General features: G+C 42.2%; 1 long non-coding RNA gene across 1 annotated transcript; it reads left to right on the top strand.

The window, feature by feature from the left end:
• The first annotated feature begins 88 nt into the window (after positions 1-88).
• On the top strand, positions 89-13,502 carry LOC107052525. The gene is made up of 4 exons (XR_001465062.4): positions 89-4,815; positions 6,640-6,727; positions 10,431-10,585; positions 11,322-13,502. It is a non-coding gene; the product is annotated as an uncharacterized LOC107052525 (long non-coding RNA).
• The last annotated feature ends 7,179 nt before the right edge of the window (positions 13,503-20,681 follow it).

Raw genomic sequence — 20,681 nt, 5'->3', positions numbered from 1 at the left:
GCAGCAGCAGCAGCAGCAGCCTGAGGGAGGGAGGGAGGGAGGGGGCGGACGGGGGGCGGTGGCGGTGGGGACGCCGGGCCCTGAAGGTGGGGGAGAAGGGAACGAGCGAGAGAAGTTCTGCTTGAGGGGTGCGGCCGCGGGGATCGGCCTGGAGGCTGCGTCCCTGCACCGTCTGTTTGCACGGAGATGATTATTTTCAGTATATATATATATATATATTCTTTTCCTGGCTTTTAAGCACGTTTCGCAACGCACGCCCCCGATTCACACACAGCCTGGCTGGGGCGGGGGGGGGGCTCCGCTGGCGTCGGCGGAAACGCGCCCCGCGTTTTTCTCCAGGAAGCGGCTGCTGAAGAAAAGTGTCTCGTGTAATTTATTTCTGTTTTACGAAAGAAGCGAGCTACCCCCAACCCCGCTCCTCACAACACGAACGCATCGGAGCCGCCTCAGCGTGCGCGGCCCCGCGGGGCGCGGCCCGGCCCCGGCGCCTCAGCGCGGGCTGTGGGACGGCGGGACGGGCGCTGAGTTTTCTGCTCGCACAGTGACGCTGACAGATTTCTTTTTCCTCTCGGTGTATCCAGTCATACACAGACTAAAAAAAAAGCCTTTTCTACAATGATTTGCACGTCAACTTTCACCCGTCAGTGCTTTTTGGAAAATGGGATTCTTCCCTGTGGAAAAAAATAAACAGAAAATACGAGGGTTTGCTGCACGCAGAACACGCCCCAACCTCCCAGGCGGCCCGGGCACCCTTCCCATCCCTGTGGAGCCGCACCCCGTGCAGGGCAGGGAGACTTGTCCCATTAAAATGACTCTTGAAGTAGTGACTCTAATAATAATAATCTGTGATTCCTTCCCGTTCTGTTGCAGGGCGTGCAGCAGTGTCCCCCTGCCAGCCTCTGGGCACCCTCAGGTCCCCGCTGTAAGAGGTGAAATGTTGCCTGGACAGCCCTGAAGTTGGAGGTCCAAGGCATCCAGCTTCGTTTGTCGCAGAGAAAACACTGCAGGCAAAAAGGAGGGTAAGAATGAGGGCAGCGAGGCGGCAAGAGCTGGCAAAGCAAATGCTGGCAGTGCAGGGCCAGCGGGCTGTGAACACTGGTCGCCTTCCAGGGGAATTATCAAGTGGTGCTGCATGCCATGGAAGTGTGCAGCAATGGGCAGAAGGACTGTGCTGTTCTTGACTCCAAAAGTTTGACTCCACTTGTGGTACAAGAAAACATTCCTGGAGTTGAGTTTGGGGCATTAAAACAGGCGTGGGGGGAAGAGTTACTTTCTTTGTCCACCTCCCTTTTGCAGCCACTTCCCTGTGCAATCTTGGGAAAATCTTGTCTGCCTCGGTTTCGCCCTCTATAAAATGGGAATAAGTCATGACAGACCCCTCCTTTTAGATGCCTGGATCAAAGGTACTATATAAGTACAAAGTGCTCCTTCTATAGGGTATTATTGCCAAATTCGCTATAAGCAATTCCATTGGGTACTTGATAACAACAGTAGAATCAGTCAAACGCCCTTGATGCATTCATCGCATGGTCCCAGATACCTTTCAGAGCCTCTTTGTGTGCCATCCTACCCCCTGAGGTCCACGAGGATGGGGCTTTTGGAGCCTGGATTCTGCAGGAGCAGGAGGGGTATGGTAAGCATCTTCTGGCCCCTGAACCGTGGACCGCTTTTCTTTTTGACCTGGTGAGGACTACTGGAACTAGCCCTTTCACAAACAGGTTTTGAACATGCAACTTTATATATATTTATATATATGAAATTGTAACACCTATAGTACATAGTGCTAGACTCTTGTTGAATTTTCACTGTTTTAGTCTTGCGTGGTTCATTGTCATTTTAATCTGCATTTGTTTCACTGCGGAGTGCTTAGGCTGCTTTCAGATCTAGGCACATTGCTGATAGAAATTTGGTTCATTTCAGCTTTGAAATTTGTAGTTGTTAGGGAGCTAACCATTTTCTAAAATTAAACTTAAGAAAAAAAAAAAACACCCACAAACCTACACCAGGGAAACTAATATCTTAATTGCTGGAACTGTTGCCATTATAATTAACTCTATCATGTAATTCCATTCTTTCTTCAGTTTTAAAATTCTCTAAAAGACATTTTCTACTTATGATTTTTCAAAAATAGTGTTTTATGGTCCAGTATTAAAAATAGAAGAGTGGATGTTATATCGGATATCATAGCGTGGAGCTTCCATGAGTAAATTCACAAACATCCCAGTGATTCTTCCTCCTCTGCTCTTCTCCCCCCACTCCAAGAAGCACTGAGGGTGAATATGCAGCTTCAGAAGTTTCCTTAGAGCTCTTTTATACTTTAATAGGTTTGTTTTGGTGACTATATGCCAGACGAGTATGCTGCAGACATATTTTTTTTCAAAAGGTCAAGCAGTCTTCTAACATGTCCATTGTGTATCCTGCAGTAAGAAATCCTCAGTGCAAAGGAGAGCTTCATGGTTAAATTTTAAAAGATAATGATTTAAATCTTTTTGTTATAGCCTTTCTTCTTTCTTTCTTTCTTTTTTTTTAACATCCTTAGCACTGCTTTTGGAGCGTCAACTTCTAACACTGTAGAAAGCAGGAAGCCCATTAAAAATAACAAACAGCTAAAGGTAAACTTAGTTGGTCACCTTTCCCTCTGAAATCCTGGTGTTTGGCTGTGTTTGTAAGAAACGTGATAACAAATGAGTGGCCATAGCCTAATGTAAGGACAAAGCAAAATTACCAATTATGGAGAAACATCCAGGGCTCTGGGCCTGAATCTTTGATTTCCTGTTTGGATCTTAAAAACACATGCATTACTGGCTTCTGACTGCTCATCTATGAACGTGCTGTAGAATCAACTACAGATATTTTTTCAGACACTGATAAAACGTATACATTCACTTGTCAGCAAAAAAATAATAATTACATCATTCTGATCTTCTCTCTAAAAAAAAAAAAAAAAAAAAGAGGAAAAAAATAAACAAAAGAAACCTTCTTCCAGCAAAGTAAAGTTGCAGTATATTAAAAAACCAGTGCGTTTTCTCTTTCATACAGGCATGAAGTGGAAAAGAGCAGAGATGTCTGCAATATTTAAGCACTCTTTGAGCTACAAGACTAATCAATGTAGCTCCTGCCACATACTTGAGAACTGCAGTTTATTAATACATGTGTTTTTGCTCTGTTAAACAAATAGTCATGCCACTCAAGTTCAGTTGTAATGAAAAAAAAAGAAGAAAGAAAGAATGTTCTTTATGGATAAAGGGAGAGGGATAGCCAAATTCAAAATACTGGTGAGATTTCCCTCATCTCAAAAATTATGGAAAAATAAAAAAAAGAAATCTGCCTCTGTGTAGCTCTGGGTCATTTGGAAGGAAAGAGGGATGCTAAAAATATTAGTAAATTAGTATAGGAGATGCTGATGAAAACATCTGGTCAACTGGTTGTATTGACATAAATCGGAGTACTCTATGAATGTTTCAAGCGTGGAAATAGAATTATCATTGGTCACCAATTTTAAATATATATATATATATATATATAAAGGTATTTCTTTCCTTCAGTGTTCCCGTTTTGAATTTATGCAGTATACCTGAGTGTTCCCCTCTTTAATTCAGTGCACGTGAATTGTCTACAACAGCTTAACTTTATATATCAGGTATGCTTCAGAAACTGAAAAAATCTCCAGCTGATTTAGCAGCTGAGGCATTACTCATCAGAATATCTGATTACTGGCATATTAAGCAGCAGACACAGTGGAACAGAATAAACATGAAGCACTGCATCTACCAACACATATATTTTAATTACTACTAACCAAACAAATAAATACCAGACCGGCTTCATATTCAAAATTTAGTGCGTGATCAAGGGAAACAGAAATCTACAATATTGGTCCTTGTAAAAATGTTGTCATTAACAAGAATTTCTCAGCTCCCAAGTTTTCATTTCAAATCTCTCGGTGTGCCTGTTGTAATCATTCCGGGTCTCCTATTCCTAATTTAAAACAATGGCAGTGGTGCTCAGCCGCCCCTGCAGGAAGGCTGGCCGCAAACGGGAGACAATGGCAGCGGCAGAGGTGTGACACCTGCCGCCTTCTCTCCTCATCAAACTTTGTCCACAAGAAACCACTGATTCTCAGACTCGTAACCCTTTAATTGTCAATGCTCTAACTGGAGAGCTGTATAGAGCTGTAGAAAGCTGTTTCTTAAAAGATAGCTGCTAAATGTTGCCTTTTTCTTTCGATAGCTTTAGGCCGCGTTTCCTAATTCTGAGTAATTCACTCTAATACGTAGTCATAAACCATAAGATAATAAATTATTAAGGCCTGATTTTTTTTTATTTTTTTATTTTTTCTGTTCAGATCAATCTTTCTTAATTACTGCGTGGTCTGAAAATACGAGAATATCGGGGCTGGAGATTCATTTGAACAGATCTCCAAACAGGCTGTGCATGGGTTAGGGCTTTGCGTTTTCCTTATGCGTCAGAAAATTTCCTCTTCCCTTTCGGTCTGTAAGCACCGAGCAGCTGTAAGCACCTCTCGCTACCTGGGCGCTTGGCTATCCTAATGCAGCCTGGTAGCCCTAAGAACCCACCGGTCAAAATCAATGACTTGCAGACAAGATTTTCCTTCCAGTCTGCAGAATGGAAGTTGTAGCATTTCTGCACTCCTGGCAAGGGAGCTCCGTCTGTCTCCGATCATGGTTCTCGATCTCTTGCCCACGTGCAGTACGGGTAACGCCATTCTCCAGGCGTATGTACGGACACCATGGAAGAAAGGGTTTGAGCGATGGAGACAACGGCTGGAAACTCCACCGACACAACGCGACTACAGTATGTTTTCCTTTCATTGTCCTTTCAATTCACAGTAAATTTCATTCCAGCTCTTAGAAATCATCATTCTTCCCCCCTTTTTATTTCAAAATGGTTGCAGATTTTTCATTCACGAAAAGGTTAAAGGCGTCTCCCCATCGCAGGAGGGATTATCTTACCAGAGGATTCTGGGACTGCAGATGTATACTGCGGCAAAATCCTAAATTCATCGGCAAAAAAAAATCATTTCCAGACCCCAGCTGCTAAAAATAATAGAATTATAGTAAATCATTGATAAGATTAAAACATAAAGCCATTTTTTGCGTTCCAAAGTGCTCTAAAACACAGGTCTTTTCTCTTAATTTGTTTCTTAAATAATGCAAATTTTAAAGTAGCTTTTCTATCCAAAGCACGCAGCGCCATGAAATCGATAATTTTTGATCTTTTGGTTAGTAGGCAACATGGTGAGCTATTGCAGTGACTGCAGGCAGCAGACATGTTCTTGTCAGCTAAAAATTTTCATATTGTTTTTGAGTCCATTGAGATTCGTGGATGGGATACAGCCAGTTATAGCTCCAGCTTGCGCTTTGCTGAGGGGACGTAAACCAGCGCCGGTTTAGATGCACGTAGAGATATAGATATATGTTTTAAAAACAAGAAGCATTACTGGATTTTAAACAAAAAATTATGTAAAAAGAATGGCTGGTGTGATTATAATCGCATCATGCAGGGTCCACGGTTTCCATTTAGTGAAATTTCGCAGAGGGCAACTTCTTAAGAACATCCCTGCTGTGCAGAGTGAAAAGCATGAACAAACCAAAGACAGAATTCATCTGTGTTTATATTTTACAGACAATGAAAAACCTACTCTTTGTATGCCTTTTTTTCCACCTTATTATTTCACGAAAACTGCAGCATTTTCCCCGCCCCCACCCGAACACTCACCACCCCAGCACTGCGGTGTTCGGTGTTTCTTTCTTTCTTTCTTTTTTTCCACCTCTTCTTCTTCTTTTTTGCTTTCACAAATTCTGCACGCGCCATCTTTGTCTATTGTTACTCTTTTCTAATTTCTGTTGCCCATTCTCTTTCAAATCAGCTAATAAACGCAGAGCTAAATGCCTGATCAATGCTTACGTTCTATATTCTCCCCATCTTTCTTTTTATTTTTTTTCCTGAGAAATAAAATTAAGAAAGAAACACCTCTCGCCCCAAAATTTCTGTATTACCATAACCTGTTGTATACAGTGGTGATAAAAAACATTATTAACATAATAGCAACAGCTGCAGCCTAAAGAGAAGCTATGAGATAATAAATGTGCTACAACAAATTAATTTGCTGCAGGTGCTTGTGCTCTGAACTGCGTAACCCAAGCCATTTCAAGTCTGAATACAATTATTATTCCCCCCACACACTAAAACAAAGTGCAGAGTGAAATGTCCTGCGATTATAAACATCTTGTCCTGTCCCCAGAACATTTTCACCATCAGCAAAGAGTGGGAGAAAGGATTTTAAAGCCCTGGTAGCGAGCTGCGGCATTTAAAAATATTTAAAGAGGTTTCCAGTCGTGTCCAAGCTGGAGGAGATAATGCATGTCCATACGTTAATTTGCACCTATTGTCTCTTACCCAGAGCCCCGTAGGTGAAGATGGGTAGAGGTATTACATACATGCAATTGGCAAGGCAGGGGCTGTAAACACCTCATTAGTAACAGATGCATATTTGTATGTGTTGGCACTGCCATTTACTTCAGAGCACAGAAAAAAAATACATCTCTTTGCCATTTGGCTTGTGCAATGTGCAGTGAACTGAGCAGAGATTTTTGCTGTTTTCTCTCGTAAACACAGTGCTTGTGGAGCCAGTTCCTAGTTGCCTCACCGGCAGACGCCCGTAGCATCTTGCAGCATTCTCCAGACTGCGAAGACAAGAAGTCAGGTGAAGCCCAGTGAGCTGTTCTCATGTGCACGCTAACGTGGATGAACTAGCAAGGTGCTTTCTCTCCTTCTCCTCTTTTCAGACCTAATTGTCAGAAATGTGGAGAAAAGGAGAAAATTAAGGGCTCAACTGTGCTAATTTTTCTGGTTTTTCATTACCAGAATACACACTGCTCATTTTTCTTCTATTTTTTTCCATGTTTTAAATATTTTTTTTCAAATGTAATCAGAGAACACATGTGTTTTAAAAGATTGATCATTCTCACAGAGTAACCTTGAAATGTTCTTTCTGTGATCTTAAAGAAAAGAAAGAAAGAAAGAAAAAGAAAAAGGTACGGTACGTAGCCCAAGAGAACTAATTGAATTCCTTGCCCAGGACACATTTGCTATGTATCCGAGTGGCTTTGCAGTGATGGGAGCCCCAGGAGAAGCTTCCATGCTCCAGCAAGGCAAGGTACAGATGGTGCACTCAGCCCAGTGCTGCCAGTGTCCTTTTTGACTGTGCCGAGCTCGCATGAGCCGTCCCGGGGAGGTCAGTGGGATTACTCACCTGCAAGTGCATAGTTGCTCAACTTAGAATTTGCATGTCTCAAATCCCTTTTGCCTGAAGAAGAAAACATATAATCCACTAAAGAAAGATGGTTATGCAGCACTAGTGAAAATTGTTTTGTTTTTGTTGCTACTTCTGTATCACGCTCTTGTTTTGTTTCTGTGGCTTCACTCACATCTGCTCCCAAGATCTGATTTTTACGCTGTTAGTTGAGCTAAGCTTCCATCCATGTCCACAGCTATTTTCTCAGAGTAACAACTGGGACATGAATTCCTAAATTTGAGGCATTCATCTCCATAATGCTTATGGTAATGTGTCTCCTAGTCATCATCCAAATGAGTAAATAGTATAGCATTTCTGCATATGAAGCACGGGGTGGGAAAATGTGCTTTCGCAAACTCCTGTGCCTGTATTTGCACAGCCCAGTATTACCTTTCTCCTGAAGTAAGGCTGATGCCACGAACGAGTAGTTCTGTATGCTAAGCTCCCCCCCTAAAGAGATGTGGTGTGCCATTATTTCACTGTCGTGCCATTTCCCTTCTCACAGGGTCACCATATTTTGCTGACAGGCGACTTCGGTAGGGGAATTTGACCCAAACCCAATGGCACAACCTGGCTAAAGGAATAAAAGGTGAATGCCATTACTCAGAAGTAGCCCTAGAGGAGAACTGTTTTGGTCAATGTCTCGATTTGTTCATCCAACTGGATCCTGCTTCTGGAGGACCTCAGCACCCACCGTACTCAGGTTATTGGGACCATATCATACGGAACAGGAAGTTATAAATCAAAGCTGGGGAGCTGCGGCAGGACTGAGGGGAAGGTTTGGGTGTATTTAGGTAGCCAGTGGAACGCTCCGTACAGTCTGTCTACCAAGAACTATGGCTTGCTTGGTATTCTGGAGGGAAACAGAGAGGAACAACAGCTGACCAAAGCCTTGATAAGAGGGCCAGGAGGATGGGCAGCACCGCCTGCTTCTGCCCTAGCCCAGTACAGGCAAAAAGCAGCTTGAGAACAGGGACTTTACACAGGAAGACATTACATGGAGGGAATTATGTACAGCTTCATTATGAAAAACATGCAAATCATTTTAGACATATTATACCTCCTGATTAATGTAATAGGGGAAAAATGGAAACAAGCTATTCACTTTTCCATTATAAAACATTCTGACAAAAAAGAAAAAAAGAAAAAGAAGAGAAAATTTCAGCCATCTCAGGAGAAAAGCAGGTAGTTAAGTGTACACCAGCATGTGCAATGCAGGCGATGCAACTGGCTACTTTTTATTGCTGTATGACTAAGCAAAGACTTTTTTTTTTTTAATTTGGGCTACTGTGACTCAAGGTTAAGTTTTAATGTGAATATTAAATGTGGGCCTCGTCCTGCCGGGTTCTGAGCACCTGGCTGAGAAGGCGTTTGCTGAGAGTTAAAGATGCCCAGTGGAGCTCCCCGCATCAAAATAAATAATCAAAAAACAACAAACAGCCACAACAACCAAACAGAGCAAAACGATAGGCAACAAAATAAACAACCAGAAAATCTCCAGACAGACAAACAAACAAAAAGCAAAGGCCGAGCCTGTTCGCACGTTATTATGCATAGTAATATCTGCCCTGCTGCATGACTGTAAGCGACACTTCTTATTGAATTTCCCTCATCACAGTTTCTGCATACTGTGCTTACGCAGGCTGTGTTTCTCTAAGTGCATTCTTTAGCCCTGGAAACATAACATTAACGCATGAGTCTGAAGCACTCGCCTGGGCTGTGCTTATCCACAGACTCACCTGTTCATTTGTGTGGGTTTTACAATAATGTTTTGCTATTGTTTTGTGTCAATATTTGCTGCTGTGCTGGCTCTGCCTTTTTCCTTCCACCCACCTTTCTCCTCACGCGTGCTGACAGATAAGTGTGGTTTGACTGAAACCATTCCAAGGGCTAGATATTGCTGTCTACAGCAACATCACGCGGTGCAGTTTGTCAGGAAGCAGTTGTGGGACTGGTGGGAAGGCAGCATGCACACACTGGTACATGTCACCCCACTGTCCCTGCAACTGCCCAGCAAAGCACTGTGCCACGTCTCATTGTATGGGAGTTGCATGGCTAGAGGCTTGGGGTTGGGATGTGGATTCACAGTTTCCAAGCTCTTCTGCCTTTCTGCAGGGTTAGGCAAGACAAACTCTCCTTGTACCTCAAGCGTACAGGGATGGCTTGCAAAGTTTCTTTAGGCAAAGGGCAGAATTCTTGGCACCCAGGCCTCTAGAAACACAAGTGGGCATAGGCCAGTGCCAACTTTGCCCTCTAGAAACACAAGTGGGGAAAGGTCACTGCCAACTTTGCCAGCAGATGTATTTATCCCTGCGTGTGTGAAGTGCTATGGGGCAGGGATGAAGCCACTATTGTATGTTGGGAAGCACCAGGGGTAGATTGCAGCGAGCTCCTTCTCAGAAGTCATTTCTTTTATCCTCCCAGTATCAATGTGTTTGCCATCACCATTCTCAACCGCCAGGCTCCTGCTCCCATTTAGAGGCTGTGCAACATTTCAAATTACTATTTTTTTGAAGGTGGTCTGTGTGGCTTCACACACCAAGGACATGGCGAGGCCCAGCATGGCACGCAGTAGGAAAGCCTCGCACACAGCCACACTTGATCTGCAAGGAGGAGGAAGGAGCTGGTCAGGAGGTCTGTCGGGGGAGGCATCTGCAGAGTGAATGGGGAAAAAAAAAGCAGCAGGAGCAGGGGGGGATGTCAGCTGCCAGCACCATCTCCTTTGAAGATCCCCACAACCGGAGGGAGGATCAGGTTGCCAGCAGACTCTCCCTTCCTAAAACATCCTGCCCCTAAATAAGGAGAGCGGAGCACAGATTGCCAGGGGCCTGTTTGATTCGCCCCCTCACCCTGCGAGTCTGCTGTTTGGCCACCACCACCACGGAGAGCCCTGCCACAGAGCCATCATCCCCAGCACGGCTCTGTTGCAACAGGACTGAGGGGCGCATGCCCTGTCCAGCTTCCCAACCCCTTGCGTTTGCCAGCTGCATTTGGGCTGCAAGCCATTTTTTGTGGCACCTGTTATTTTTATTTGCTTTCAGACTCCTTTGTTTCTAACACACTGTCACCTCTGGGTAACTAATAGTTTTCACCTGTGTTTGTTCCTTTGTAGCTGCGTTATGCTGTAGAAATCGCAGGGTCTTCTCTATGCAGGTGAAAATGGGTGAGAAGGAGTACAACTGTTGGATTTGTGGCAGGAATTTTCAAACGAATGAAAGCGTAAGGATGAAAACAGAAGAAAAGTGTTCAGCATGGACACAGTTAAATGTGAGTTTCACACTTCTGAAAAGTACAGACGATTCAAGTCTATTCATTATTTGAAATTCATATCTGCTCCTGTGCAAGAAATGTAAAAACCGATGCTGACTTTTAGGAATGTCCCCCAAGACCTTTATACACCTACATTCTGTTGCTCTTCCTTTCATCCTCTTGTCAGTCAATACTTAACCCTTTTGGAGGCTGACCTTTTGGTAGCGTGAGGGCTCACTATAGAACTGATTGGATAGTTGAAAGGATATTCTTGCATATTTTTGCGAATCAAAGCATCACGCTTGGTTTACTGTGATTTGTATGTTACATTATGACAAGTACACAGGAGCTTATTCATTGAGGCACTCTCTCTCGAAAGCTTCCCTAATTTGTCTCACAAGCCTGTATTTATTTGAAAACTCATCCCATAGATTTTTTTTTATTTCTTATTACTTCCTGATGGTTCATCAGATATTTAAAAAAGCATCTCATACCCAATCAGCAAGTGCTAACAGCTTCCAAGTGATGTGTGTGCTCATTGAGACCCTCCAAATAGCTGGAGCAAGCAGTCTGAAAAAGAATAGATTTGTCTGGTTATATAATTATAATATATGTAATTAAAAAAAAATCCTTTAGTCCACTTGGTGTAAAATAATGTCAGAACACAAAAATTCAACCATCTCTACACATCTAAAACATTTCTAAACACGTACCCCCCCTCAGATTCATAGTAATATTCTTGACTGTCATCTAGTTCCAGGAGCATAAGGAAACTGTTACAGAAAAGGTGACAATAATACATCTTGTTGGAAAGGAGAACCAAAATGAAGCAGCTGTACATCAGAGAGAAAATCTGAACTAAGAGACTGATAACAAGTATGCCGAGTATTTTTTCTTGCTTACGGGTGAAAAAGCCAGCAAAGTCTCTGTTTGAAGACAAAGCACATAATAATATGATCATAAAAATCTCCTAATGGGGACTGTGTGATGCACGGTAAATGTATTCCTTTCAGTACGTTATTCCCTCAACATGCAGGCTTTCAAGGTACCCTCAAACCGTACTGTGGATATGATAGCATCAGCACAGCTAGATGTGAGCAGAGCTGGACCTCCTTTTTCCTTATTATTGCTATTATTTGTGCTCTTATCATTTCATACTGATCTCACGGCAACTCCTGGGAGGTTCAGACAGAAAAGTCACCCCATTTTTCAAGAGGTGGTTTGCAGACATTGCTAAGGCACCATCTGTGCCCAGAGAAAAGCTGCAATTGATGGAAATGAAGTGACATTCAGAGGGTGGAGAGAGGAATACAGCAATTATAGGTGGGGCTGGTAGTATTACCTGTTATTAAGGGCTTGCCTGACACTTCCCATTTTAAGGCCTGCTCCTCGTGGTTTTTAAGTACTTAGTAAACTTTAAGCATTTGTCTTTACCTAGACTTCTACCCTTGGCTGCTTCTGCTGCTCAGGTGTTATTAACAGAATTTATTTCATTTGGACGTCGTGGCAGGACTGGAGCTGGAGGAAGGAGCAGCAGCTTTAAAAACATACAAATAAATGTTATCCTTTTACCTTTCAGTATATTTTTTTTGTTTTGCTTTGCCATAAGAACTCAAACATTGTAATCTCACCTTGTTTTCTTATATTCCTCCAGCTACCTGTCTGCACCCATCTGTGATCTCTTTTCTTAGATTTGAGCCTGTCTTTCTGATCTGCATTTGTGCACTGCTTTATACAGCTGGGTGCTGGTCCGTGACTGCTGCACCTATGAGCTGCAGCCACGCAAACAAATACTCTGGGTCTGCACAGGGCAATTGTTTTGGAGAAGTAAATAAATATTTCCTATCCAGAAATCCTTCACGGTCCCTTCCTGATTGATTGTGACTCCCAAATGCTTTGGATAGAATTGCCTACCTTTCCCCTCACACTTAAAGTGCTGGAAGTGTTTCGTATTCAAATATGAGTGGCTTTTCTTGTCAACAACAGCTCCTTTTAGAAAACACTGCTGCTAAAAATAAAAAGACTGCTTTTCAGGCTCTGTTTAAACACAGTGCTATTCAGGGATCAAGCTGAGCAAAAGCTTATTCCCTCTACCCATGTGTTTTGAAACAGCACACAGAGGAAGGGAACGAGCCACTGAGTTTATGTTTCAACTGGAAATGCAAAAGAGAGAGCCAGATTCATTAAGACTGTTACACTAAGTCAATATGACCTTTCCCTTTGTATTTTGCTTCCTTCGATTGACTTGAAATTGGACTAGGCGGTGAGCACTGTGCTCCAGACCTTTGAGTTTTTTCAGCAAAGGTCATTGTTTTCAGCCAGAAGGGTGGTCATGACTTCAGAAGTGAGTTCTGTGCTCCCCCACAAAGCCTCACAGGCCATTTCACTCACCTCCTTTACAGCCAGTATTTTTCACCCTCATTTAACTACAGCTGGCAAAATCTTACATAATTTGGCCTTTTAGAATAAATGCAAAAATCACTGTTACAGCAGCAGGTTGCTAACATTGCGCTTTCCACACCTTAAGCCTGATCCTGCAAAGTAAGGAATGTTTTGGGTCCTTTTGCTTCAGTTTTTATTTTGAGTATTTTTGTCTCCCAGCAAAGTGAACAGCCTTGGCATTTGCGGCATCTGATCCTACATTTAACCAAGTCAGTAACAAAATGGTCGAAGGTCGAAATGTTTGAAGTTACTCCTATTGGGACTGAAGATGGTTTCCTAAATGCAGACTTGTGTTCTCTCCTTGTAACCTGGTTGAGGTCCATGTAATCTATGGCACACTTTCTACAGCGTAATCACATGGAAAAGTCCTTGGCCAAAAAAAGTAAGCAAACAACACCAGATCTCAGCAAACCACAAGCGTGCTTCAACATCTGAGTGTGGGCAGACTCAGGACCTGAAGACTGTGCCATGCATCAACATGGCACTAAACTAAAAACAAATAAACTAAACTAACAACAAATAAACAAACAACACTCTTTCCTCCCCCAAACTCTAGCAAATCTGATTTGAACTAAGATCTCTATGTTGCTGCACTTAATTTATTCTTTCCTTCCTGAGTGGCCTCTACTAGCTTTCAAAGACATAATAAAACACCTGCCCCTACCCTTCTGCCCCTATCTCTTAAAAGCAGCCCACAATCCTTGCTCACAGGTCTACCAGCTGAAAAGGCAAAATTGACATTTTTTTTCCCCTTTAGAAACATGCTCTTAACACACACGCACAGGACTGCTGCGGGGGTCAATGAGAGTATATAATGCAGAGACTGAGAAGCGAATGCAACCCTGTCTTCCTGGTTTTCCTGGAGGTAGGTGGAAAGATGGTTTTTTGCAGGACACAGTTTGCTGGCATCAAGCCAGGCTCATGCCAGCTGCTGCAACTGCATGGTAATAAGCCTGTTTCTATGCGAAAGAGCTTATTGCTAATAATTCCTGTCAGCTTCTAACCTGTGCTTTTCTTATTATTTTTTTTTTAAATCAGATGTTTACAAGAAGGATTTTATTTTTTTAATGCAGTGTTCTAATGGAGTGTTAATGATTATCAACTCAATCTGACTCATCCAACCCAGGAAACAATTTATGTTCCTTTCTAATTATAAAAGCTGAAGAAAAAAATAATTCAAAAACCCTATATTTTCCCCAAATAATTTTTCCCCTCTTTTCTGGAATTAATATGAGTGAAATTTACAGTAAAAAGTAAAACCTGCAAATAACCAGACCATAGCCAGTTGGGGTCTCAGTGCAAGGTTCTTGGAAGGGGCACTGAATGGTGGATGAAGCCACAAGGAGTCAAGAAGGCACAAGTGGAATTCGTTAGAAACGGGCAGCCTGAAGTGATGGTCTCACTGTCCAATGCACAGAGCCACTGTTAAAGATCCATGTTTTACTGAAGTATCCTTCTTGAGCTGTTCTATTAAGACATACTAACCAAAGGCATAGTGGGAGACTCTGTAAATTCAACCTCTGCTCCTCTTGAGGCACTGCAACTTTTTTTTCTAAACAACATGGTGTAAAATAAGAAGAAAGAAATAGATGGCTAGTAACAGGCTAGTTTCCAGGTAACACATGTCAGTATCACAAAGTAGGCCTCAGACTAAACGTGGGCCATCAGAGAGCCTAGAGGCTAAACTGTTAATAAAGACCAAAACTCACCATGAGCTGGTCTTTCTTCCATGGCAAGGCTGAATGGGATGGAAGAACCTGAATTTCTTGCTGATTCTATATGTGGCTAGACAGGTCTTCACCAGTGATCTCATGTCTTTCATGAGCTCTAAAATGACATTAACATTTTAAAATAACAAGCAAAACTACAGGAGCTTTCAGGCTTCCTAAAAGCCTATTTATAGGCTTAGATACTGACAGCCAAATTTCTCAGAACGTTTCCTTCTTCTTCTGATGTTTTTAGGTGAGCTTCTGTAGGATCCCCACCCCCAAAAGACACTTTCCATTCTGGAGAGGCCATGAGATAGTCACATCATGTCTCTCTGTCTCTCTTCCAAACAAGATTTGTAAAAGACAAATCTTGGCTCAAGTGGCAAATTCTGGATTTATTCCTGGTCTGTATGAGAGGAAGACTGGCTTGGCTTCTCCATTCCAGCCTGCCTTAAGTCCTTATCATCCCTGGCAATGTCACATCACACATGAAGTTAATTCCTTTGGCATTTCATCTAGCATAGCTTATGACTATACTCTGAAATACCCTGTTTGGAAGGCAAGTCAACAACAAAAAAGACAAGAAGTCTGATGCTGCTGTGGGGATGCCCCCAGCCTGGGGGAAAATAAAGGAAGTGGTCTTCCTATAGTCATAGACTAGAAGGCCAGAGGTACTGCTGTGTTTTTCAAATCCAGTTCTATTCTAGAAGGCAACTAACATGGATTTTAAAACAGCTAGGGCAAGGAAACACAGGAAGGTTTTTGGGAGGTTCTTCTAGTAGTCAAGCATCAGCTCTTCTAATGTCTGAACAAGTTTGGTTTCACCTTGCAGCTCCTGGGTGGTGTTACGCCTCTGTCTTCTATACCACATAGCCCTGTATGAAGCTTTGTTCCTTATGGTGGCACTTACAGACTGATCAAATCCAGTCCCTCTTTTTATCCATGAGGAGCTTCAACCTTTAACTCTAGAAGGCAAACTTTCCAAACCTGCTATTATTGACATCTTCCTGGACTACAGATACCAGGACAGGACAAAGCGACACCATTTTGCCTGTGCCTCAGCTACATGATGATAGGTTGGCTAAAGCTAAAGTTAGGGTCCATGACTGTATCCACATATCCATGTGTTGTGAAAGGCTGGTGTTCCTCACTGGGACAGCCCAAATTCTGGCAGCCCTTCTGTCCCAACAGAGATGCCAGGAGGCACGTGGCCTAGCTAGTAATGGCTGAGCCATACAGTTCACCCCCACTGCCAGTAGATGAAAGCTGTATCCCCACCAATAGTCAAATGAACCCAAGATTTCTGCTCCTTGGCACTTCCCCAGAAATGGAAGTCACACTTAGCACACAGGCTGGTTTCACATAATGAGGCTGCAGGGCTGTTAGGATTCACAGATGGACTTAGGCCTTCTACGGGATGAATCAGTGCCATAATATAGCCTCTTGATCCCGAGGTTCCCCTGCTCTTGTCTTAGAGACTTATTCTTTTGGCAAATGGATCTCCTCAGGGACTGGCACTCACCAGGACATGTGCTTTGACCACAAAGCTTTCATTTCTATCATTTCATTCAAGGTCAGTCCCCGATTCTGTAACAGCCTCTTATAACTTCTTTGCACCTTTACACTGGGATGTATTAAAACCTATGCTGTTTTCTAACTAATAACTCACCCTGCACCAGAGATCTCTCATCTTTCTTTACCCCGTTCTCCATGTCATCTGCAAACTTTATCAGAGTTGATTTTATATTTACTTTCATGTCACTGATAAAAATGCTAAGTAACTCAACAGTTAGCAGAAAGAACGTGAGGGACTGTCCCCTGTAATTTGTGGGTTCTTAGAAAATCTGGGATTCTTATTATATCAACCACAGACTCCTTCCAAAGGCCAGTGCCTAGGAAATGACTCCTATCAATATCCCATGTGTGCACCAGAGCACAGATCTACTGCACAGGGAGAAGAGATTTACACATATTGAATTCACTGTTATTATTTTGACAAATAGCATAATCCCTTAGAGCTAGTTCCTGCATAATCACTTCTCTGTGTTTTTACTGACCTTAGAAACAGAACTAGAGATGAGAATGGTTGAGAAGATGGAAGACAGCTTACCAGACCCTCCTTTGCTCTGGGCTGATATAGGCTGCCTGGAAACCCTTAAAAGATGTGCTCCAACTTCCATTTGTGCTTTCTTCCATTTTGTAGTAACAAGAACACCCTTTGAAAGGCTGGGGTTAAAAGAGGGATGTGTTTTAAAGGAATGCAAAGGAAGAAAATGCATTTTTTATTTTGCACAGCAGTCCAGGCAGCTTTCTGTGAGTGTGTTTTAATCATGGCATGGACGGATCTGCTTCTGTGATGCTTTCATGCATCAGATGCTATCCAGAAGGAGTCAGGCAGGGCTGCAACCCCAAACATATGGAAAAAGCTTAATGATCAACTGAAATGGGAGCCGACATCATCTGATTTAAGACATTTTAGTGCTTCATCTTTAAGTGTTAGAATTAAAACTGTGATGACTCCATGTTGCCTTCTCCTTCACATTAAGAATTTTTCTGGACCGTGTTCATGTTATGATTATGTATCTGGGAGTATCCATGGCATTTGCTGCTGTTCGTAAGAAGAATATGTCTTCACACAGCCTTTAACAATGTGCTGAGTGCTATCAAACGGAACCAAAGTTTGTAGGACCAACTATTCTTTATTTTTTGAGATTTTCTCCTTCTATTTCTTTCTAACAAGGGATTTTTATTTGTCTGGGTTTCTGAATTCTCACAGGAAGCAAAGTCAAGTAGGTGCGATCTGCGTTTTCCTCTAAAGGAGAGGATTTCTGGCCATATTGAGTACAGCTAACAACAGTGGAGTTTTAGCTAATGAAACTGTGATATTATTGAATACATTTTGTGTTCTTGTTTGAGAGGAATAAAATGGAGCTGACTGGAGACTCTGCAGACGTTAAAGCCCATTTATGTGTCAACAGTATCAATTCTGCTGGGTGCCACTTCTTCAGGAATACTCTTGTAAAAGGGTTTGTAACATTTCCAAGGGTTGCAGCATGAAGAAATTTGAACAATTGCATTTACCAGACTCAGTCAACAAGTTAGCTGAAAAACAAGAACCAGGTTCTCAGAAGAGATTTATTTATTTATTACCATAGCAAATAACATGCCAACATGATATACAGGGCACACACTCAAGACTTTCCTGCTAAATATGAGATTCAGTAACAAACCTACACTTCATTTTTCACACACCAGCAAATGTGTGCCAACATGTGATTTTCTGACTTTGAGAAAGAAATGAAACCTGGATAACATATTTGACTTTCATTTTTTTTGAATGCCTGTATGTATTTCTCCCCAGTGCATACAAGGCCTGTACCAACACCGAAACGCTAACAGACATGGCAAAGCAATGCTGTCACATACCTACCACTGTCATTTTACAACATATGTGCAAATGCGTTAATACCAAGTAAATCTGAACTGTCATTGATGATGAATCAGAATGCACCATTTCCTTTGTTTATTAACTCGAAAGAATACCAGCCTGACTAAACATTAATTTCTTTTTTCAGCACTTTGCCCGTGATTAGTGCCTCAATGAGATTCTATTGTAATTTAATTTATTATAAGCAATGTCATTTTATCAGTAGCATGCCACATGTATTGCCTGAGAATTTTCTTAAAGTGTAATTAACCTTCAATATCGCATGGGTTAGTTAGTGTTGAAGGCTCAAGTGTTGGGGTTGTTTTAACTTGTGTTTTCTTTTAACACCGACCTTTTCAAATTCCCTCCTAGATAATGGGATATGACTTTTAAATGGAAGATATAGCTTTCAAAATGGTTCAACATAATATAAGAGATAAAACAACTGAGGAACCAAAAAAGCAAATAGTGTCTCTGACTTAAAAGGAAAACAACTATCAGTGTCCCCAGTGATTCTCTAATTTGGAGATATCTGAACAAGACAGGTCTTAAAAGAAAAAACAGCTCTACACCGAACACCATCACTTCAGAGCGGTGAATTTCAGCTGGTGCAGAGCAAGAAGGGTGCAGATAAATGCTACCCGATGTAAAGCTTCACAGCCCAGTGTTAACCCATAAGCATTTCTTCAGCTAATATGAAGAGGATGGATGAACTGAGGCTGAAGCGCTCTGCTTCACGTGGCTGTGGCCACTATGGTCCCACATTATCAACCCCAATGGGAGGAACTGGCTGACATTGGGGAAGTTCTGATTGCAAAAGAAGGCTGACGTATGCCCAGCCCTGAATGGTGCTCTGGCCACGTTGGCTGCTGCCTGGTTCCCACAGTGCAAACTGAACAATGCCCCAAGCTGCTGTGCCTTGGAAAAGGTCCTGAGGACCCAAGCCAGGCTGGTGACAAATATTCACCAGTCCCCAGAGTCATTACCGGTCCTGCTTCATCTCCAAAACTAAAATGTGGGCCTCTTTGTTTTTAAGGTTTTTTTGGGGTGGAGGAAGGAGATTATTTTCTAAAGATCTCTGAAAAGCCCTCAGCACGTGCCAGAAATAGGTATGATCTCTGCATCTCATTGCCAGCTCTCCTGATTTCACTGACAGCATTCAGTGCTGTTTGTTTAGTGTTCCCCTCTCCCAGCCTTTTTATAAAGGAAAGATGGCTAGATCTTTTGGTGGTGGAAATACCTGGAAGCCATCACTTTAACACAGCCCAAAGGCTCAGATTACAGCAAACAAACAGAAGAAAGACAAGTGTATTTATTCAGGCTTTTTAATCTTAGGAATTTAAAGCAAATTTGCTGACCATTGGAAACCTCAGCCCTGATCTGCGAAGGCTCAGGGCTGCCAATACTATTAGCATACATGCTGAAGAGTTTCAGCTGATAAAGTTGAGTGGTGTGCTATCTGGTCTGCTCTCTCAAGGGAAAGTCAGGCTGGGGAGATGAGGTTTGACTTCATTTACTCCATGTGACCTTAGACTGCTGCTTAAAACAGTCTGCTCTTTGTTTCTCCAACTGTCAAATGAAGATAATGATTCTTACCCATTCTTAGGACTGTGCTTTGAAATTTATAAATGAAAATATTATTTATATTCAAGAGGCTCCCAGACAGGGAAAATGAATGATTTCCATAAATGCAATATATTTCTTCCAGTCTGGATCGTCATACCTAGTTTCTGGCACTCACACAAACTAAGGATGGGTGTGAGAGGCAAATACTTCTAAACATTTTATATACATATATTTATATTTTATAGTCTCTCTCTACAGCAGTTATCTGTGTGTAATTTTCTGCATATACATATATATGTGTTTGTGTGCATGCATGTGTAATAAAGACATGGAAAACCACTTGAGGTGAATGTGAACCTTTCCTGTCTCACATTTAAGGGGCTGACTGCCTTTGCAACAGTCTCAAAGAACAAAGCTAGTAAATATCTCTTGTCACTTTAAAAGGTGAAAAACTCTACTGGTCTGTTGCCTAGCGAAATTTATACATTAAAACATTACCAGTTAAAGTTGTGATGTAATGTTTGTTGCAGGATGATTTCATGCCAAAGCATTTACCTTAGTGCAATATTAAACTGCATGATTTTGGTTTCTATCCAAAAAGTAATGGAGTTTCCCAGGGAGAAGGGTGTATCAGATGCCCAGGGAGCTCCAGGGACAAGCCCTCTCTCAAGAATAACCAATTGCACCAGACAGTGTGACACTGGACTCTCTATGAAAGAGTCTGATATCCCAGATGACCAGAGATCACTCTGTGGGGACCACCACAAGAGCAACAGGAGAAACAGATGGAAGGACACAAGCTCAAACCTCAGACACCTTCAAGGTGCTGCTAAATGCATCGGGTGAGAAGATGGACTAGCTCACATCCCATACCTGTGGTTTATAATCCTGTTGTCATGTGTTGAGAGCTAGCTGCTTGAAATCAGTAGGGATTTAATGACCAATGAAGGTAAAACAAAATATTCTGCCA

This window comes from Gallus gallus, chromosome 2 (genome assembly GCF_016699485.2).
Source record: "Gallus gallus isolate bGalGal1 chromosome 2, bGalGal1.mat.broiler.GRCg7b, whole genome shotgun sequence".
Lineage (NCBI taxonomy): Eukaryota > Metazoa > Chordata > Aves > Galliformes > Phasianidae > Gallus > Gallus gallus.
This window is presented reverse-complemented; position numbering and strand designations above follow the sequence as displayed.